Genomic DNA, 23025 nt, shown 5'->3' with positions numbered 1-23025 from the left:
AATTTCTGACTTATTTTGGTTAACTAAATGCTTGGATCTGATTTTCTTTGTGTGTTTCAAAAGAATAATGGAAATATGGTGATGGACTGTGGTTCGTGCGTTTAAATGACATTTTTAAAATGTTATATTTTAATTGTGTTACATCAGAGTGATAGGAGTTGGTTAATGTGTCTTCATGATGTGTTCTGAGGTCTACATGGTAGCGCAAAACTCATCGCTTGTGTCTTTAATTCATGTCAGTAACAAATATTGAGTGAATTCATTACTGCTTAATAGAGAAACAGTTATGTAAGCTAGATATTGCAAGAGAAGAAAGACATTTTAAAAAGGTAGGTTATCATGACCTTCAACAGCACTGTGTCACAAACAATGGATGTTTGAAACACAGTTGGATCACTAATCATAAATATTCAGGCACAGATGAACTTCATTTTCAGTGGGCATGACCCTGCCTCCGGTGACTGTAACTGGTCAAAACTTAGAAAGGAAGTGCTGGAAACGTGTTGTGCAAGACTTGACCAAATAAACAGGATTCTGTTCCATAGTCTAGTACTAACAGATATATTGGAGTATAAGCTTTCGTGGGTGAATACCCACTTCAAGGTATTTACCCACAAAAGCTTATGCTCCAATACGTCTGTTAGTCTATAAGGTGCCACAGGACTCTTTGTTGCTTTTTACAGATCCAGACTAACACGGCTACCCCTCTGATACATAGTCTAGTACTGTCCTCCTCCTCCCACTCCTTCAAATGACAATTACCTGAGCAAAAGAAAGAGCAGGCTGTATTTTGCCAGTTAAGAACATTAAACACTAATGGTTAATGTCATCTTGATTTGTGAGACACTGGCCAGTGTTGCAGGGTTATATAAACTTAATGTTGCTGCTTTTGTGAGGTGATTATTCTGATGACTGCCAGTTGGGTGTCACATTAATAGACCAGATCAGAATCAGCTCTGTACCATTAGTGACTAAAATCCCCTTAATCAGCACTGCAGGCCTGTCTCAGCTATTGGCAGGAAACTGGGAGTGTTTCCACAGCATGGAACTTTCCTGCTGATTTAACCCGTTGGAAGGAAGCTTTGCTGTAAAGCAGGTTATTTTTCTGGAGCTTTGGAGATGAGGCTTGTTTCTTCTTTGTTGCTCTTGGTTCCTGGCCCACTGACATTTTTCACAATAAATCTGTCAGTATTCCTGTATTACCAACAGATTAAAATGTAACACACTGTTAATGTCCTGGATGGTGTATCTCATGTAGATCCCATTCGTAACTTCTAAATGAGTTAAAATCCACAGCTAAAATTTATGTATGTGTCAATCTCCATTGTGTGTAATTGAATCTAGCAGAAGAAACAGTTCATAAACACAAAATTTTAGTGGCTGTTGTAACTCTTGATTTAAATGATGTGTGGATGATTAACTATGAGATTTGCAGAATGATCGTACTTCTTGGATCCAATTTAGTTCACACATAAATGGGAAAATAAGAAACATTTATTAAAACAGAATGGGAAAACATTTTAGATTGTAATTCTGGTTATATTCTATGTCACATGGAAGGATTGAGTGGAGTTGTTTATTATGTTTGTTCTGAATGCAACATCTCCTTTTTCAAAGCAATTTGTTGACAGCAGCATATTTCCCAACCTGCAAAGGCCCAAATATGGCATGCAATCTATGAAAGACAGCTAAATTGAGTAGCAAACAAAATATTTTATACAAGGAAGTTTAAATGCTCTGTAACTAATTTCTCTATCTTAAATAGCTCTTTCTATAACTACAGTTTCATGATTCTTTATTCTGATGTAATACATAGAAATATGTTCTATATTTCTGATGTAAATAATTTCCCCCAAATTGGACTTTAGGTTACTTTAGGATTAAACGAATGTCATCCCTTGAAATCATGTATGCTTGAGAGGTATGAACAGCAACAGCAGGATTGCAATCAACATAAATGTAGAAACATGCAAAATAAAAATGAATAAGCTCCTCAAATAATAGCATACTGTACAACAGACATTTGATGGGTAAGCTAGACTTCTGAGAGAATAAAATCTTTAAATGACCTTTCCTGTGTCCTTTTATATTTACCAGTGTGTTTGCACTCTTCAAACCTGGTTTCTCAGTATGGAATCCTGTTATTAACTGTCGCAGATGTCACACGGGACTGCTTCTATCGCTGCTTGCTTTAGGTCCAGCTTGTAAAACTGAAGATAAGACTTCACTGAACTATATACAGTATTTTTAATTAATTGCATTTCATTTTTATCCTTTATATTACCTACCATTCCAGACAAAATTCAGTTCTGATGAGCATAACAGCTTTTCTAGAGGTAAAAGTGGTCATGGCTTTAAAGTCTGATACCAAGGGACTTTCTAAATTTAGAAATGGGAACATATTATCAGAAAAGGGAAATGTCTTGGTGTTCCTTTGGACCCATCTTTCTCATATAGCCATAGAAAGACTTGAGATGTTGCAGTTTAAAGGTGTGACATGTTTATTTAGTCAAGCTATTTCAGGGGGTGTGTTTTTACATGCATTAATTTTTATTTTCTCTCCTTTTTGAGCCCCACAGAGTTTGATCATAGTAAGTGAACCACCTGACTTTACAGGTGGACTGACGCAATAAATATTCTTACTAAAATTCTTAAAGCTGTCTAAAAATCTTTTCTATCATATGTGGCATGTGACAAAATATATGATGATGTGATGGGGTATAAAATTTAGATATCATGATGATGAACGATGCAGTCATTTGCGATGACATTCTAAACCCCTTGCAATGATCCCAAATTCATGCTGCTAAAACCTTTATACACACCCTCATGTATAGAGTTGGTCAGGAATTTTTCATCAGAATAATTTTCTGGTGGACAACGCCCTTTTTGTAAATTCAGAATTTCCCGTGAGATATGAAAATGATGGCACCCCAGCTTGATGCTTGTAAGGCTTATATACACAGACACATTATAGAACTGCAAAGTGTCATACAGTTGGTAGCAGAAACTAAGAGAGATCTTAAGACAAAAGACAGAAAAGACACACACGTACTGTGTATATGTGTACATGTATATGTTTATACCTACATGTAATTGAGAGTCCACAATTACACCTGCAGTTGGATAACTTGTAGCCTTTATATATCCTCCAGCAAAGCTAGTATTGATAATTACCTTGATCTTCGAATTAATCGTATATACTAAAAACTACTGAAAAAAACAATTAAAGAACTAACAAATCAATTTCTTAAGTGTGAGTCACATTATACAGAAATAAATTAAGCAGGTTACCATGGAACCAACTCCCCCTGCTCCTCTCCCCCCCCCCCCAAAAAAAAAGCTGTTAAACAAAGCCAAAATAGTGATAAAGAAATTTGAATTGCCTTTGGAGCTGATTTTCATCCAGATGCAAAAAAGCTATAAAAGAGCTATTAAAGAAGCTACCCATTCGTTGTCAATTCATAATGATTTCATAAAGTAAATCATACAAGCCTTCAGTGATATCTTTCCAGCCATCTCCTGTGTCTAGTTTGTAGGCCACTGAACCCATAATTTCTGACCTTCCTTGTTACAGAGTTGGAGAAAACCTAACTGGGAAACATTTTTTTTTCTCTCTCAATTAAAATTTTGTGGGATCTCTAGCTTACCAAGCAACTTTATAGTAAATGGAGAAATTCAGGATTCAGTCCTCTTTTTAACAGCATGCATGTTAGTCTGAAGGAGCAGATATCCAAAGGTAGAATATTTGTGAAAGACAAAGTGGGGAATTCAAATGTTTTATTAGTATGAAACTAATAGTTAGAAAATATTAGCTGTCCCAGAATAGTCTGAGTTGTAGAAATATTGTAGCAGGTTCAGCGAATAAATCAAATGTACCAATTTATTTATTTTTTCCTGGTTTTTCCAGAGAAGAGGAATAAATGCACTTTTCACTGCTACAGTTTTTTGACTCTTCTTAACACTAGGAACAATAGTAATTTCATCACCGAGATGTTTAGTAAAAGTTCTACTATTGCAGAATAGGAAATGAGGGTATGATCATTGATTAAATTTAATGAAATTTAACCTCAAATACAGCAGAGATGTATTTGTGTAATGCCTAACAGAGGAAAGGAGAGGTATTGTAAATGCAGTAGCATATCACAATTTATTTAGCAAAAGGCAAAGTAAACTACAGAAACAGACAGAGGAGAAAATATGTTTTCTGAACATAAATTTATTGAACAGTTAGAGACATGAAATGTGTCATTTAGAGAGGGGAAATTATTTGGGATTAGTTTGCAAATAAATCACTGGCACTCAGTGATCCTAATATAATACTTGGGCATTGATTCAGCACAGACTTAGTGCTACCTATTAATTCATTAAATATATTCACCTCAGAACCTTGCATTTTCCTTTGAGGGCTCCCATCCAAATACTGACCAAACCTGACCCTGGGCTTATTTCTAATGAGATCATATTGCTCAAGAACCTGTGACTGCTGGCACTGGGCCTGGACCAATGTCAGCTGAAGTCAGTGGAAAGACTCCCATAGACTTCATTGACTTTTAGTTCAGGCCCATGATGTGTAAAGTGAAAATGAGACCAGAAAAAGGCAAAGGAAAGACAGAAGATAAACATTTGAGCTTCAAGATAATACCTACGTGCTCTAATAGTATGCTTTGTGGCTATACTTAAGAAAAAAATTGGCTTTAAGTCAGGCTATTTCCCAGGATTTAAAATTGTCAGGCATTTTCAAACATCATTAATAGCTCCCCAGTAATGAATCTTTAGCCTGTCAGACATGACTTCTCCACATGTTGTCATTTCTCCTGGTTAACTTTTAACTCATGATCTTTCCTGTATATAATTTCAGTGGTTAACGCTCTCACATACAGTTCTTGAATGTTCTGCTTTCCTTCTAAGTGGACTATGCCATTTCCATATGTGGGGTGCCTGTTTAAAGTTTACTCATTCTGCAGTAACTGGTACTGTGGTTCACAGGGGGGTAAAGAAATTCAATTTTCATTCATGCATGGACATGTATACACATCTCATTGGATAAATAAAATGATGGCAATAGATAGTACTGCAAGCTCAAGTGTAAAATTTGATTCATGTTTATCTTTTTGGCAAGCTAGCCATTACACCATGTAGTAGGATATAGCTACACATAAATAACACAATGCAAATCATTTAAAAGGAACTTCAGTAAAAGATGGTTTTGTCTGAGTATTTCTGGGATGACATAAAACATTTAAATCACTGTTACAATATTTTAAAACTGACTTATTGCTCTGTTGAACCCAGACAGTATTATGGTTGATTAAACTTGACTCCTTCTTGACACAGGTGAACTAATTCTTTTATTCCCAAAGTGATGATGTTTCAAATTTTTTGACAGAACACTGGAAATGAGTAGGTAGGATTTTCTTATCTCTGTGCTCTGTTCACAGAATATCTACTTCCAGGGTGCTGTCCACAGGAGCTCCACAGTCTTCCAAAGTATTGCACAAGTTCATGGCAAGAAACTCTGTGATTCAGCTCAGGAAGTAGATGGGGGTGCATAGGGCTACCTAGGTAGCTGGTCAGTCCTCAGTATAACTTAGAGCAGCTTCAGGTTTCTCCAACATGTGCTGTCTGCCAACAGCATCGAGGGTTAATTCTGACAGTTGGGGATCAGTCAGATGTGAGTCTCAGGGTATGTCTACACTACGAAATTAGGTCAAATTTATAGAAGTTGTTTTTTTAGAAATCGTTTTTATACAGTTGATTGTGTGTATCCCCACACAAAATGCTCTAGAGTGCATTAAGTCGGCAGACTGCGTCCACAGTACTGAGGCTACCGTCGACTTCTGGAGTGTTGCGCTGTGGGTCGCTGTGGGTAGCTATTCCACAGTTCCTGCAGTCTCCGCTGCCCATTGGAATTCTAGGTTGAGATCCCAATGCCTGATGGGGCAAAAACAGTGTCGCACGTGGTTCTGGGTACATGTCGTCAGGCCTCCCTCTCCCTCCATCCCTCCGTGAAAGCAATGGCATACAATCGTTTCACACCTTTTCTCCTGCTCAGCTCACTGTCACCGTACGTCTCCTGGGTGTTTGCAGCAGGGCCAGCTCCAGACCCCAGCGAGCCAAGCAGGCGCATGGGGCGGCATTGTCCTGGCAGGGTGGCATTTGGCTCCGGCAGACCTTCCGCAGTCATGCCTGCGGGAGGTCCACCGGAGCCCCGGGACGAGCGGACCTGCCACAGGCATGACTGCGGAGGGTCCCCTCTTCCCGCGGCTCCGCTTGAGCTCCCGCAGGCATGACTGCAGCGGGTGCGCTGGTCCTGCGGCTCGGACGGAGCTCCCGCAGGCATACCTGTGGATGCTCCACCGGAGCCGCGGGACCACGGGACCGTCCGCAGGCACTTCTGCCCCGGCCGCGGGACCGGGGAAGGGCGGCGTGAGCGGCGCGGTGCGCCGCCCTGCTTGGGGCGGCTGAATTTCTAGAGCCGCCCCTGGCTGGCAGACGTGGGACTGCATTGCTACACAGCAGCAGCTCATTGCCTTTTGGCAGCAGACGGTGCATTATGCCTGGTAGCCATCATCGTAGTATTCCTGGGTGTTCTTTTAGCTGACCTCGGTGAGGTTGGTCAGGGACGACTGGGCAGACATGGGAGTGACTCAGCCAGGTCATTCCCATCTTCTGGCGAGCAGCCAGGAGATGACGATGGCTAGCAGTCGTACTGCACCATCTGCTACCAGCCTAAGATGTAAAAGATAGATGGAGTGTAAAAGATAGATGTAAAAGATAGTGGATCAAAACAAGAAATTGACCCGATTTGTTTTGTGAAATCAACGGCCTGCTAAACCCAGGGTTTTGAGTTCAATCCTTGAGGGGGCCATTCTGTGTGACAGTTGTTTCTGTTTCTCCTCGATGCAAAGCCACCCCTTTGTTGATTTTAATTCCCTGTAAGCCATGTTGTCAGTCGCTCCTCCCTCCGTCAGAGCAACGGCAGACAATTGTTTCACACAAAACCAGGCGAGGAGGCGACGGCAGCCCGGTGACGAGAGTGATGAGGACATAGACGTGGTCATAGACTTCTCACAAAGTACGGGCCGGGCAATGTGCCCCAGCAATGTGCACATCATGCTGATGAGCTCTGCATGAGCTCTGCATGGTCACCTGTGCTGATCAGCTCGCCATGCTGGCCAAACAGGAAATGAAATTCAAACGTTTGCTTGCCTTTTCCTGTCTACCTGGCCAGTGCATCTGAATTGAGAGCGCTGTCCAGAGTGGTCACAATGGAGCACTCTGGGATAGCTCCTGGAGGCCACACTACCACAAATTTGACCCGGCAAGGCTGATTTCAGTGCTAAACCCCTCGTCGGAGGTGGAGTAAAGAAATAGATTTAAAGAGCTCTTTAAGTCAAAAAAAGGGCTTCATTGTGTGGACGGGTCCAGGGTTAAATCGAGGTAACACTGGTAAATTCGACCTAAAGTTGTAGTGTAGACCAGGCCTCAGTCACACACTTGTTCCTCTAATCACAGACAGAGGGGTGAAGTAGGAGCTAATATGGAAACTGTGCCATACAAGGTTTTGCCTAAGCTGGGGAAATTTCCAATGACTAGATCCACCTGCTTTGGGAGAGCTTCGTGCCAGCACAATGATGCAAAGTCCCCTAATGTAGCAGAGAATGTGGCCTCATATATCTAAATCTAATCATCTTACCATAGAGCTCATCACCTGAATGCCACTTACCTCTTGCTGAAATAGAAGGCTAAGTAATCCTCTCCCTTCTGATAAAATGAAAGTAGTCACCTGTCAATCAGTCTGTGTCAATTAACCCAACTCAGAACCATACATGTATACCCTATATGCATATATAATTTTGCTCAGAATTGTATATGTATTATATCTTGGATGATATATATCCCTAACTAAATATTATTTAGAGCAGGAATAGTCAATTATTTTTTGCCAAGGTCCAAATTTGTTGTTCAAGGTATAGTGAAGGTCCAGACTCCAGAGAAAATAATAAAAAACCCAGCAACAATAACGATACATGATCAATAATAATAATAAGAATGATTAAATAAAAAGATTTGGGTTCCATTTAAAAGTATCTGGTGGTCTGGGTTTGGCCTGCGATCTGCCTTTTGACTATCCCTGGTTTGGAGCTTTTTGAAAGCATGTATCTCACCTGTTTGTCTCCTTTTATTGACAACTGCCACAACAGAGGACACAATATTCTGAACAGACTCTGAGTACAGCTGGGCAGTCCTTGGATTGTGTGCCATTGAAGCTTGTGGATTTGTTATGTGATGAATAGAGCTCTCTAATATTATTTCCTCACTATTCAGTCTTTCATGTATCCATCTGCTGCAATGCTCAGATTCTTGCCTTGCAGTATATCTGGTTCTGGAAAATCTCTAAATAATCACATAATTGAAAGAATCACACACTTCATGTGAGTGGTGTGTGCAGAGATCACACTTGCAAATGTAGAATCACTGTACAGTACTGCAGTGTCCTCCTACCAGGAAAAAAAAATCAAGAGATGTTTCAGCACTTCTGCTCACATACAGCCAGTCAGCAGGATTATTGTAATCAGATATAAAATTCAGTGACAGAACACATTTTAGCAACATGCAGCAGGCGTTCAGAGGGATGGATATTTGAATTCTCTAGGAGAAGCATAACATATAGAGGAGAGGAGACCTGTGAAAAGGGAAATCCCTTCAAAGGGATATTTCAGATTCTGCCTGCTGAGAGGAATTGCACATTAACTCCCCCCACCACCATGCAGCAATTGATACCTTGTTGAGTGAAAGCAGGCGTTGTACCACATGGTGGTGAGTGATGGTGTTATGCAGATTCTTTAACAAAATGTGTATTGCAAAATATTTACTGCATGTTCTAACCCCAAAGGCTGACATTAGAAATGTGAGGAACACTTGACCCAGAGCCAAGAGGAAATCTGTGTGTGGAGGCCTAACAGGGTAAGGCTGATGGTGTGTTTGTTATTACTGATTCATTTGTATTCTGTGCATTAATTCTGATAGTAAAGGATACATTCAGATAGTAAAGGATACATTCTGATAGTAAAGGATACATTCCTGTTACCTAGCATGTGTTCTGTGCATCTCATCCACAGGAGCTGCAGCTAGGTGAGGAAGAGATATTCCCTAATGCAGTGGTTTTCAAGCAGGGGTACACATACATACTCCTGGAACGTTTTCCGGGGGCACATCAACTCATCTAGATATTTCCCTAGTTTTACATAAAGCTACATAAAAAGCACTAGCAAAGTCAGTACAAACTAAAATGTCATACAGATAAAATGAGATACTAAGCAGTTTTTCAGTAGTGTGCTGTGACACTTTTTTGTATTTTTATGTCTGATTTTGTAGTTTTTAAGTGAGGTGAAGCTTGGGGGTATGCAAGACAAATCAGACTCCTGAAAGGGGTACAGTAGTCTGGAAAGGTTGAGAACCACTGCCATCATGCCACTATGCATATGGTGTAATGTGTAGAGTGATCAGACCAGTCTGGAGGCAATAACCAATCTGTACTTTATACCTTGAACTAAAATAAAAGTGTGAAATTTGATGTTCAAAAAGGATTTTGTACTTTTAAAAAAATGGAAACCTCATGAGCCTGTTCTGGTGTGATTTTTCAGCTCAGCTTCCACACAATGATCACTGAAAAGCATGGGATTCATTTAGCCTGCCAAGTACTCCCTGCCTCGTGTTTGCAGTGCAATTCTGGAGAAGCTTTGGAGACCTGAGTTTCTGAGGTAATGAAGGTTAGGATTTAGGCAGACATTTGCAATGCTCTGTTTGATGAGGTGAAAGGATAACTTATTACCAAGTTATATATTATAGTAAAGTGTAAAAGATGAAAATGTATTTGAGGATTAAAGGCTAATTAAGCTATCATATGAGTGGTTGGACAGCTCAGAGAGGCTGGCTGATTCATTCAGTGCCTTTGGCTTGTGGTACTGAACAGAATTAGGAAATAAGAGGACACAGCCCTCAAGAGTTTCCAACTGAAGAGCTGGATGATAGTAGCCTTACTCACACTGAATATTACCCGACTCCCTCAATACTCCCTTTGAAGTCAATAGGACTACTTGGGAGTAAGATGCTACTAAACCAGAGTAACCGTCAAGCAAGGACAAAACAAGGTGATGGATGGGTGAGAGGAGCTAAACTTAGGTTCTGACTTTATTGAACACAGTAACGAAAATCTCTCAGTGAATGCCGCTAAATGCATAACAAGGAAACAAGATGGGGATAAGAGCAAACTCTTGTTTGCCTTTTGACATCAGACTAACATGTGGCCCGCACATACATTTTCAATGTTTAAATATGAGGGCTTAGATAGCCACATACTTTCTGTTCAAGTCAATGGGGGCTGTGAGGCTAAATCACAATGTAATTTTATTTAACTTTGAATTGTTCACAGATGGGATTATTAACAGCAATGCATAAGGAGTAGTCTAAACACATAGACACAGGTGCCTCCATAATATGTGGTGTAAGAGAGAATTGTGAGGTCATGAAGGTTAGGGTGACTATTTTATTATTTTAAATAATGTTATATTGGTTAATTGCCACATTTTTGATGAGCTGCTGCTGAAATATGTATCAGACTACCTCAATACCTCATTAGCTTTTGATGACTACTGACCAACTGCATTTATTCAATTGATCTCCATGTGTGCCTATGGATAGCCTATATGTGTCTGTAGGTATTGCATGAAAATATATTAGCAAAATAAAGAAAAAAAGACAGGCTAGGCCAGAAAATGCTAATCAGAAAATACAGATGCAGTGAGAGATACATCTTCCTGAAAGCAGCATTTTTAGGCTGCTGGTATATTACAACATTTATCAGGCATGCATCATACTGCTATTCCAGAGAACCTGGATATACAAAGTGCATTTAGAAATCTTACAGGTGTTGAAGGAGCAAACCCATTGTCAGTGATTCAGGAGGGCTCTTTTGATTAAGTGAATGGAGTTCTAAGATTTTTGTATTAAAATTATTATAAAACATTATTTGAATCTTTGATTTTTTCCAAAGATTTGATTTTTCCAAAGATCTGGTCCTTGACATAAATGCTTCTGAGCAACAGTACTCTCCATAGTTAGCTCTCAGTTGTTCAAACCTCAGAGGTCTTCCTTACAGGTGTTGAAGCATTTATCACTTGTAAGAAAGTTGCTTCATGTTTGTTTTATCACAAGCAAAAGAGGCCACTGAGGTTTAGAGTATGTGATTTCTGTTCGTATTTAGCTTGGTAGTCACTGCATCATTCTAGTCTAGAAATAAGACTGAATATGTTAGTTCTTCTTTGAAACTGACAATTAAAAACTTGACTTCAGGGATACAGAGAGGCCCCTTTGAGATGAGACTGAAATGAGATTGAAGTTTTGCTACTGGAAAGCTGGAGTGAGTTATTCTATGCAATGATGTTTGTATTCTTTATTTAAGCATTCCTCGGCATACTCCTATGCTACAAGCTTGAGCAATCAAAGGGTCAGGTTTGGGATTTAAAAGCTACCTCAGGATATTGCAATGCATTAGGGAAAGTGAGATTATTATTGTTGCCTCTTTTAATGCAGCAACCACACTAACATCTGAAAAAGAAATGCCTGGAGGGCAAAAGGGCGGGGTAGATGTAGAAAGCTGAAGTATAAAGGCAAAATTGCCTTCAGAGAGCAGAACTTTTTTGTTTCTGGAGAATTTCAGCCATTTCTAAATATTGGGGGGATGAGGGGGGAGCAAATCACCCTTGTGCAAAAGCTAATGCATTATTTTAATCTCACTCCAGCCATATTCTGGGATATGAGATCCTAACAAATCAGGAATCAACTGGCAGTAGCGACAGGCTTTACTGGATTATTAGGAGAGAATTTTTGTTTGAGTGCAGTTGGGATACCATGGAAGAGAAGTGATAACAGATCTGTTTTCCAGTGGTTATTAGGACTATCAGGGTTCAAGAACTGCATGTAGCAGTGTTCATATTTCTTCCATTAAGTGGATTTGAAAGTAAAAAAATAATTTATGGAATTTAGGGCAAGTATTTTTTTTTCAAAACACCACAATTGTGTGTTTTGAAAAGAATTAACCATCTCTACTGTTTTAAAGCCAAAAGGCTCTTAATGTTCATGAACATTCAGCAGTATTTTCAAGTTTATTTTACTTAGAACTCAAATCAGATTTATTCTGGTTTTAAAGAAAGCAAATAGTTCAAAAGCAACCATCCTGTATTTCCAGAGAGATTAAAACTAGAGCTGGCCAGAGGATGACAACTCAGTTTTGTGACAGCTTTCAGAATTTGCTTCTGTTCCACTTTGGAATGAAAACAAAACCTTTGGAATATTTTCAAAAATGAAATTGCGTTGAAATATTCAAATTTTTTAAACTGCAATGATTCAGGTTTTTGGAAGTTTTTTTCTCTCTCTCTCTCTCTGCCTCACTTCTTGGAGTGACTGGGGAGCTTACCTGGGACCTCAGAAAGCTTCCTGTTGAAAACATAGTCAAAATTGATGTTTCTGAAAAATGTTTAAACTTCAGCAAAACAGCATTTTCAATAGGAAAAAACCCTATATAAATACAGGAAGAGAAGTAAGAAGCAAAGACTACGCTCAGTGAATTATCTAGGGAATATGAAAAATTAATTGCTGCAGTCAGATTTCAAGAAGAGAGCAGGTTAGTTGAGAATATTAGGAAGAACAAATTAGTATTTTAAATGAAAAATACTTAGCAGATGTATTACTCTGACAGGTACTAGTTTGACAAGCCTGGAAGGCTTTTGTTTATCCATGGAACAGAGCTGGTCATATTGAGCCTGATTCTTCACTTTGGTACGTTTGTTTTACCCCAGTATAACATTATGGACTTCCGTAGAGTTACATGGTTGTAAAACGTATACACCCAGAGTTGAGAGTCAAACCCACTATCACTTAGCAATGTAAGGAGTTACATTTCCATTTTAATTTTAGTACATTAAACCTCAGTTTTGCACTTTACTCCTGTGAGTAATCTCAATGAAGTCATTGTGACAACGCACATTCTTAAATTTAAAAATCTGTATTTTTGCTAGACTGGAGGCTTATGTACCATGGAAAGTAGTATGTCACATAGTTTAAGTTGAGAACATTTTCAAGTTTACATGCATAAGGAAAGTAAGGCAAACAAATCATATAATTTAACATGTAGCATTTATTCAAACTTAATTAGATTTTGCTCTTATAGTTAATAATTAAGTATCTGGATCAATGGAAAATATTCAGCTTTTCTTTTATAACTCAAATTAACATTTTAAAAATTGATGTCTTTTCTAAAATCTTTCCAGTGACATTTCCTGCTTTTAATTTAAAAACATTACAAAAATATATGTAACAGGATATAATTATTAGCTTGGGAGGACAGCAGGAAAAGCAGGATGGGCATGGCTTTTTAACTAGCTTATTATTGACCAGCAGCAGGCATGCAGAGTAATAACATATGCTGATATCACCAAAATTGGAACTATGGTTAACACCTTAGTGACACAGGTAATTTTCAAACAGATATGAACATAAGAATGTTCATGCTAGGTCAGACCAATGATCCATCTAGCCCAGTATCCTGTCTTCTGATAGTGGCTTGTGCCAGATGCTTCAGCGAGATTGAACAGAATAGGGTAATTTATCAAGTGATCCATCCCTGTTGTCCAGTCCCAGCTTCTGGCACTCAGTGGTTTAGAAGAATTTAGGGCATGTAGTTGCATGCCTGACTCTGACAGGGTATACTTGTCTCTTTGAGGCTCCCTGATAGAGGCATTGTGGTCCTACGGCTCCCTGCCTCAGAAAAGGAGCAATAAAGGTGGGTCCTCCAGGCTTGCCTAAAAAGACTGTAGGGAAGCAGCCAATCAGAGCCCAGCAGGCTCAGTTAAAAGGAGTTTCAGGGCCTGAGCAGATCAGTTCCCAGCTGGGACTAGACAGGACAAGTCAGAGAGACTTTCCAGGTAAGGAGGGCTTCGGGGGACCCTGTGCAAAGAGAGGACATGACAAATAGGACCCAAGGACTGTAACCTAAGGTAACAGGTGAAGGTGATGAAATCAAGTGGGAAGCAGCCCAGGGAATAGCAGCACCAACCAAGTAGAGGAAGCAGCATACGGCTGCTGTTTATAGGGTCCCTGGGTTGGGACCTGGAGTGGTGGGTGGGTCCAGGTCCCTCCCACCGGCCACTGGAGAAGTGGCCTGAGACCCAAGGAGGGGATAAGACTCTGAAATAAAAGCCCAAGAAAGAGACTAGGAGTTTAACCAGGCCCAGAGATGGAGCTGAAGACCCTGAAAAGGGCCAATCATTTGTTGAACTTTGTTATCCCCAGAAGGGGACTGAAGTTAAGGAGTAACCTGTGTGGAGAGCTGGGACTCTGGAGAACCGCTAAAGGTAAAGAGTCTCCAGGGAGAAAGCCCTGGGAGCACTAGCTTATAACAGGGCAGGGACAGACTAAAAGCTAGCCCAGAAAGGGCTGAGAACTGAGACCAGAGATACCAACAAGGGCATAGTGATAGTCTTTGTTGGCCCTTTGTTACCCTGGAAGGTGTTCATTCATTTTAGACCATGTGTGACTTACATAGAGGTTTGAGCCAGTGAAGACCTGCCTGATGAGTGCAACGGCCAACGGGGAGCACCACAAGCAGAGAGAGAAAGAGTGCAGGTTAGCACCCAGCCGACAGGAGGCATTCCTGAGAGGCGAGTGCTCCCCATCACACTGATTGTCTTGGCTAAAAGCCATTGACAGACCTATCCTCCATGAACTTAGCTAATTCTTTTTGGAACCCAGTTATACTTTTGGTTTTCACAACATCACCTAGCAATGAGTTCCACAGGTTGACTCTGTGTTGTGTGAAGCAGTGCTTCCTTACGTTTGTTTTAAACCTGCTGCCTATTAATTTCATTGGATGATTCCTGGCTCTTGTGTTATGTGAAGGGATAAATAACACTTATTCACTTTCCCCACACCAGTCAGGGTTTTATAGACCTCTATCATATCCCCTCCCCCTTAACATCTCTTTTCTAAGCTGCACAATCCAGTCTTTTTAAACTCTCCTCGTATGAAAGCTGTTCCATACCCCTAATCATTTTTGTTGCCCTTCTCTGTACTTTTTCTAATTTTAATATCTTTTTTGGGATGTAAGCCCATCAGTAGAGTAGTCACTGAAATTGCTGACAGGTTTTAATATGAACAGATAAAATAACACATTTAATAGCTAAAAATTGTACCTCTTGCTTTTCTGGGTGATGAACTGGAAGATACTGACAGTAAAGGTGATTAAGGCCCTGATTCAGTGAGTTACTTAAAAATGTGTCTTACTTTAAGTACCTTGCTGATTCCAGGTTTTAGTTCCTGATCTTTCAAACACTTATGCAGATGCATAACTCTAATCATGTACTTCTGTAGTCATATAACTGTCTGTACAAGTCTTAGCAATTACAGCAATCATAAAAATGATCATGCATTGTTCATTTGCCACTATGGAAGCCAATAATGTACTAGATTTCATGGGAATTATGAACAAGAGAAGGGAGATTATTAGAATAACACCTTGATTTCATGAAGGTCCCAGGTGATGGTCTACAAATCTTCATCAAATAAGGAAACTGTGAAGTAAACTACAAAAAGAATGGTTTTTAGTAGGGTATTCTGTGTTAATTTTTTCAAAATGCAATACAGTTTTTTATTAAGTATGAGTCATTCAGATATTACAAATAAGAGTACAAGGCTGTAGGGCTACTGTTGCCCCTTTTGAACTGAGTGGCTAGTCAAACTTTGGAGCCCTGTTGGTGTTCCAACTAGGAGCAGAAATTAATTAAATAGATATTTCTTTGATGCAGTTTTGCATATGTACAATGAATTTACAAAGCCCCATGCCTCTGAATTCAGGAAATAGCTTCTTTTGCTCACAGCACCAAGAGCTCTCTATTTAGTCTGCTCCGCTGGCCCCAAAACTTCTCCCCATATTTCTTCCAGGGTCAGCCACCATGCTCTCAGCTTTTTCTTCGCCTGTGTGTCTGGCCTGGTCTACACTAGAAAATTAAGTTGGTGTAACTACATCGGTCAGGCATGTGAAAAATTCTCACCCCTGGGCGATATTGTTAGGCTGGTTTATGTCCCAGTATAGACAGCACTAACTCAATGGAAGAATTTTCGTCAACCTACCTACCACCTCTGAGGGAGAACCCTTCTTATCAGCTAATGTAGTGTCTATACTGAAACGCCACAGCAGTGCAGCTGCACCATTGCAGTTGTGCCACTGTACCATATTAAGTGTCGACATACTGTCACTCTCCATCTAGTTTATCTCTTCTCAATTCCTTTCTCTCTGTGTGTGTGTGTGTGTGTGTGTGTTCTGCCCTGCCCCACTAACCCCTACTCAAAACAATGCTCAGCAAAAGTCTGCTGGGCCAGTTCACACAGTCTTGTTGTCTTAGGTGGGGCTTAAGCTTCCAGTTATGTTAATTGAAGGGTGAGTTCACACCTATCAATCTTAATACCATAACAAGGTTTCACTCAGCTTTACTACTAAAACATTATTTAAAATGTAAAATCTAATAACATTTAGCAATTCTAGATGATTTAAGGAAGAATTCTCTTCGGTTGAAAGGCACAGGCATTTAGAAAATGGTATTTTATACATTTGGTGTGTAAAAATTGGATATGTTTAATAGTTGTTACAGTAGCACCTATTGACCTTAACCTATTGACCTTAACTTGACTCCACTGGGCTAGGACCTGTGCAAGATGTAGACAAGGTCCCAGACTGAAGAGCTTAGAAACTATGGCCTTGTTCCTTCATCGGGATCCACTGTAATGACCCATGTGCTCTTGCAGAGGTCAGTTGAATACAGCCTCCTTTTATGGGTAGCTAAAATTATGAGCCTCTGACCAATTTAGTAGCTCCTCTCTGATCCGTCTCCAGAATTAGTATCTGAGGCAAAATTCCCATATTGGGATGCTGTACTCCAGGTGAGGCCTTGCCATGACCACCTACAATGATATACTGAAAAATTACAGGAGCTGTTACAGCTCTGTGTAACATTAGTTGATCTTTTAGTCTATGTTGTATCTGATCCAGACTGGAAGGGGAAATGTACAGTCTAGGAATGCTGGTTCCTGACTCCTGTGATCAGCCCATATGTTTTCTTTTTGCAGAGCCTCTCTGTCATGTGGAATTACTGTGGTGGAGCTGGCCAGTTGGCAAGTAGGGTACAGAGAAAAAGGAACATTCCATGCAGCTGCCGTTTCCCTCCAGGCAGCTCCCCCCAACCACCTTTCCAGCTTGATCAAGGTTTTGTTTCCCCCTGAGCTATCAGCAGGGACCTTTTTCCTAAAAATAAAATAATAAAAAAGCTTGTCCTGATCAATTTCCTGCCATTTGTAGGAGGGGCGGTAGAGACTGTTCCCTCCATCCTCTGCCTTGCTTCCTACCAAAGGTCTTTCACTGTCTCTGATATTATACAAGAGATTGTCTCTTGTATTTAAGGAATCTATTACATTTGTGTGAGGTAGTGCATTGGAAAGCTTTTGTAGGCTGTCAGCAGAAAGGTAGCTCATACAAGATTTTCACACTCCATGACATTTTCAATACTTTCCTCACAAGTATAGAAGTTCACCATCTGGCAAGGCAATTTTCCCCACAATCCAGGATACATAACTTAAATTGAAGTGCTTTGCTTTTTTTTTTTTTTTTTGCTTTACAATTTCTACACTTTGTCACAAGCACAGTGGCTTGCTTTACTCTATATTATAGTGATGTGTACCTGTAACATGGAACTTTGTGTATCTTATGATGCAGATCTTTGATCTGTAATGACAGCTTAATTCAGAAGCAGATTCATCATTTTGTCTTGAACTTTTTGACATTTAAGTGTGAGACTTGTCTTTATCTGTCCTTGCAAGAATAGATAGGATTGAAATGGATACATTTTATTTGGATATATTTATTTCCCTAACTGCACGGGATTCTTTTAGAGATGTTATTGATTATAAATGGGGTACTGTACAAGTGAATTAAATTATAGCCCACTTATAGGCAATTGCAAATGACTGATAGACTTTAGGATTCCATTCCTTTCTGTGTGACTTTAGACCCAGATTCACTGGGACCACACAAATGTTTAAAATTAAGCACCTAATTAAGTGCTTTGATGAATTAGGGCTTTCATCTTTGTGCCTCAGTTCTTAATCTATAAAATGGGGTGACACTGACCACACATCCGACAAAGTGGGTATTCACCCACGAAAGCTCATGCTCCAATGTGTCCGTTAGTCTATAAGGTGCCACAGGACTCTTTGCTGCTTTTACAGATCCAGACTAACACGGCTACCCCTCTGATACTTGAGCTTTTCCTTTGTCATCTCTACTTAGATTGTAAGCTTTTGGGGGGTTGGGACTGTCTATTGCTATGGGTATGTTGAGTACCTAAAACTTAATCTTTACTGGTACCACTTGGTTTTATTTTTATTAACAATTATAATTAAAGCTGCATGTCTGTCACTGACCTTGATCACCTTCCATGACTTTGTGACCTCGGTGACTTATACAGCTGCAGTGGCCAGCGTGGCTGACCCCAGGGGATTGCCCAAGCAGCAGCCGGTGCGGCTGGCCCCGCGGGTGACCGGAGCGGCTGCCTCTGCTCCCTCCCCAAGCAGCAGCACCCCTAAGATTTAGTCAGGGGTATTTACAGTGAAGGTCATGGTCAGGTCACAGGCCATGATTTTTTGTTTATTGCCCTTCACCTATCGGAGTTTTATTAAAAATATCCATGACTAAATTGTAGCTTTAATTATAATTGCTACAGTGTTGAATTTGTTCTGATTCTGAATCCACTACAGAACTTCATGCATTATGGGCCATATTGTGGTTTTATGATGCAATTCCAAGTAAAGGTCAGTGGGGAGTTGCAATGTCCCAAGGTGAATTCAGGGAAGGATTTTGCTTATGTCCAGGGGCGGCTCTAGGAATTCCGCCGCCCCAAGCACGGCGGCACATCGCGGGGGGGCGCGCTGCCGATAGCCGGTCCCGCTGCTCCGGGGGACCTCTTGCAGACGTGCCTGCGGAGGGTCTGCTGGTCCCACGGCTCCGGTGGAGCATCCGCGGGCACCAGTGAACCCTCCACAGTCATGCCTGCGGGAGGTCCACCGGAGCCTCCTGCCGCCCTCCCAGCGGCATGCCGCCCAAAGCACGCGCTTGGCGCGCTGGGGTCTGGAGCCGGCCCTGCTTATGTCCCTTCATGAGCTTCCAAGCAAGGAGGGTGGTAGGTGGAAAGGAGCAGACACATCACTCTTTGCTCCACCTCTTTTCACACCTCGTTGGGATCATTGTGAGCACCTGGACTCTCTCAGATGAGGCAGTGCCTAATACAGAACTTCTAAGCAATCTTTAAAAGAACAGTACCTCATCCTAACAAAAAGACTAAACCTCAGTTAGTGTAATGTGACATAGCTCCACTGAAACTAATGGGTGACTTCAGTGAAATAATGCCAGATTATACCAGTTGACAATCTGGCCCTTATATATATAAAAACAACAAGGAGTCTGGTGGCACCTTAAAGACTAACAGATTTATTTGGGCAGAAACTTTCGTGTGTAAAAAACCTCACTTCTTCAGATGCATGGAGTCTTTAAGGTGCCACTGGACTCCTTGTTGTTTTTGTAGATACAAACTAACATGGCTACCCCCTAATACTTATATGTATAAATCATTCAAGCATGGTATGCTGAAAATGAAAACTGAAACATGCTTTCCAATAAAAGCTGATGTTTTCCTCCTTTTGTTAAAGAACAGAGATACTGAGTCCATAGTAATTAAATCAGAACATCTTGTATATTTATTTTAAAGCATTAAAAGCTAATGTTCAACTCTGCAAATCACTTTCCCAAAGAAGAGAGATGTTTAAAAACAAGCGAGAGAAAAAGATAATCAGTGTTCCCAATCAGCGGAACTGAGCTGATGATGCTCAATTCATAATAATGTGAACTTCTTGACTTGAGTTCTGGATTGTGTTTGTGCACTTCTTGTCTATTCCTTTGAAACAGCCAACATATTGATGACACACTAAGAAAAGTATTGGGTATGTGTTAGACCCTGCTGTGGTTTCTTATGTCAGTTCTTTGCTGTCAATTTCACATGTGTGATAGTTTACATTTAATGTGAATTGTTCTTTACTAAACAGATGAAACAATATGTGAAGGGCATGCTTTGTCAAGAGATAGCTAAAAAAGAGTTTCTGGGCTGTTCAACTTGTATCTATGCTCAAAGCAAATCAAGCTGAGCGAACCGGTAGGAAAAAAATCTGGCAAGTCTGCTTGTCTTGCTAAGTTCCTGGGTCATACAAGCTGTAGTAGGTCTGCCCCAGAAAAAAATGTCAAATATTAAACCCCCTGAGTTCTCTCAGCCTATGCGGTATATAAAGTAACTTGTGCATTTTTATTGCTGGGGAAAATAGCATCCTATAGGTTCACATGTTGTATATTTTGTATTCCCATCTCCCCTGCAGCAAGCTGTAAGGAATATAGTCCATGCAATTAGAGCACTGCCATGTCCACTAAAGCCAGCTCTGAGTGAGTGGTATTTTGTGGGTTAAAACTGTCTGGGTGTACTGCTAAGAACTGACAGCTCCTTTGGCATGTTGAGCCACTGCACCACTACATAGGCTTTTTTTGTTGTTGCAAAGATCTGCAGTGTGTATCAGCTGGAACAATAACTAGCCAACTCCTCTCCCCACTGCTGCAAATCCGCTACCTAAATATAACCTTTTGCTGTGAAGAAAAAAAAAATCTTGACAAGTTTTCAGCAACAGTTTTGCATCTGAGGCATCTGTTTGTTTTCTGCATTAGGCCTTTTCATATTCAGGAATATACAATTGTGTGGCTGCTGCTGCTGCTCCCTGCTGAAGTTGACAGTTAATTCTCCCATTTGTCACATTATAGAACTTGTTCCTAAATAGATTTTTTTTATGCACTCTGTTTCTTCACTATCTTCCTTCTGATGCAGTGTTTAAAAAAACATACACACAACCTACCTTTTTCTGCTTAGCTGTGATGATTTTAAGTACTGTGACCACCATTACAAATAGGGGTGCTGGAACTATTTTTATAGTGAAAGTACTGGGAGTCATTGAACCAAACTGAAAACCCTTTATATGATGGAAACCACTTCAAGCCAGGGGGTGCGGCAGCACCCCTAGTACCTCTAGTTCCAGCACCTATGATTACAAATGATCAATCTTCTTCCGTTGAGGTGTAGCCCTTTAAATGCAGTCCAGTTTTGTTTGAGACTGAAAAAACAAGCAGAGTGTTAACCTGGTTTAATAATAAAGCTGTAGGCTGTAAATTGCATAAAGACAGAATATTTTGGCCTACTGTATGTGAAAAGGTGCTTGTTCACAATGCCTGTAAACTGAACCCGTGAGCAGTGCTTTAACTAGGTGGCACAACTCAACTTCTGCTATGGTAATACAGATGATTTATAATAATTAAAGCCAATGTGAATTGGACAGCTTAAATTTGTACATACGGTATTTTGAAATGTGTTCTTTTGCATACTATAGGCATACTAAGAGGATGCTAAATATAGAAAAAGACTATTTTCCTTTGTAAAAGATGCTTAAGAAATAGGGGCATGTGGTGCTTTTGATGGTTTTTTTTTGTTTACCACCAAACTTACATACAACTGCCTTTCATCGTATCTGTATTACAATATATTATGTCCTTGTACTTGTACAATCCCCTTCGAATGAAGCTTCCTGAGCCGTGACGTCTCCAAAATTTTAATCTCTGCTAAATTCAAAAGCCAAAAATCTTTAATGCAATCTTATAAACAAGTTCAGAAGTTGCGTGTTTCCGCAGTTCTTTAAGAGAAAGGGAACATGAAAGATAATTATGATGGGGATTTCTGTTGCTGGTTGTTCCAAACTCCTATCCTTTGCCTTGTGGTGGAAAAACCAGTGATGGGGGTAGGGGGAAGGAGGAAGGATTCACCCAGAAAAGACTCCAGCACCTGTCTCAGTAACAAACAATCAGCATTACCAGCAACAATCACCTAGGTGAAGGGGGTGGCGGAAGTTCCAGTGCCCCCACCATCAACCCCATAGTCATTGATCAGAGGTTTCTTTCCTTTTGGGCTCTGGTTGATTCACATGCAGGCTTTTAGAGGGAACATGCTTAGGCTGCCGCTGAGCCTGTTCTGCAGCCCAGAGCTCAGACTCTTGCCCTGCTGTGTCCCTGTAGTAGCAGCAGCCTCTGCCTGAGCCTGTTCTGGCAGTCCACTGAGTTCCTTCTCCAAATGTCAAAGAGGTGGCAGCAGGAAGTAGGGGCTAGATTTCCTGCCAGCTCTTTAGCCTACTAAGGCTCTGTAGGAGTGAAGATGCTAGGGTTGCCAACTCTGGCTAGATGTATTAATGGAGGTTTCATCACATGACATAATGGCTTTGAGGACTGAGATACTCCAAAACTTATTTACTATGGAGCGAGCTGCTTGCCTTCAGTGGAAAATAATGTCTGTATGTGTATGTATTGGATTTTTCATGTGCATACAAAGTTCAAGCATGTAATTAGGGTTGCCAACCCTCCAGGATTGTTCTGGAGTCTCCAGAAAATTGAAGATTAATCTTTAAAGATTATGTGGTGTGATGAAACCTCCAGGAATATGGCCAACCAAAATTGGCAACTCTAAGCATGTTACATAAATAAACAATATTGAAAAATCATCAGTAATGTTTATTTTTAAAAGAGTGATGGGGGCTATGTTTGTGTCAATTCCATTATTTAAAAATAATGGAAAGAAAATTATATACTATCACCTAATGACTGCTGCAGAAAAAACTCATTCAATAGATTCAAAATAAATAAATATATTTAATAACATTTACCTTATAAAAGTTGGGTTTCCTGTAGTTGAGTGTCCTTGCTCACAGTTGCTATCTTCTTAATCCCGTACTTTTAGTTGGCTTCTTACTGCTTTCAGCAACTCTGGAGACTTTTTGACATGT

The 23025-nt window shown here is 40.3% G+C and overlaps 1 protein-coding gene and 1 long non-coding RNA gene across 2 annotated transcripts in view; both read left to right on the top strand.

The window, feature by feature from the left end:
- Positions 1-17343, top strand: part of LOC120393756 — a 65327-nt gene extending 47984 nt beyond the window's left edge. The window contains exons 3-5 of the long non-coding RNA XR_005592115.1: positions 8900-8970; positions 9651-9767; positions 17185-17343. This is a non-coding gene — a long non-coding RNA (uncharacterized LOC120393756). The remainder of the gene's footprint in view (positions 1-8899; positions 8971-9650; positions 9768-17184) is intronic.
- The window catches only part of FAM155A (family with sequence similarity 155 member A), a 772046-nt gene that overhangs the window by 166866 nt on the left and 582155 nt on the right, over positions 1-23025 (top strand). The window lies entirely within an intron of this gene.

This window comes from Mauremys reevesii, linkage group 1 (assembly GCF_016161935.1).
Source record: "Mauremys reevesii isolate NIE-2019 linkage group 1, ASM1616193v1, whole genome shotgun sequence".
Classification (NCBI taxonomy): domain Eukaryota; kingdom Metazoa; phylum Chordata; order Testudines; family Geoemydidae; genus Mauremys; species Mauremys reevesii.
Note: the sequence above shows the minus strand (reverse complement) of the source record. Positions and strands in the feature narration are given on the sequence as shown.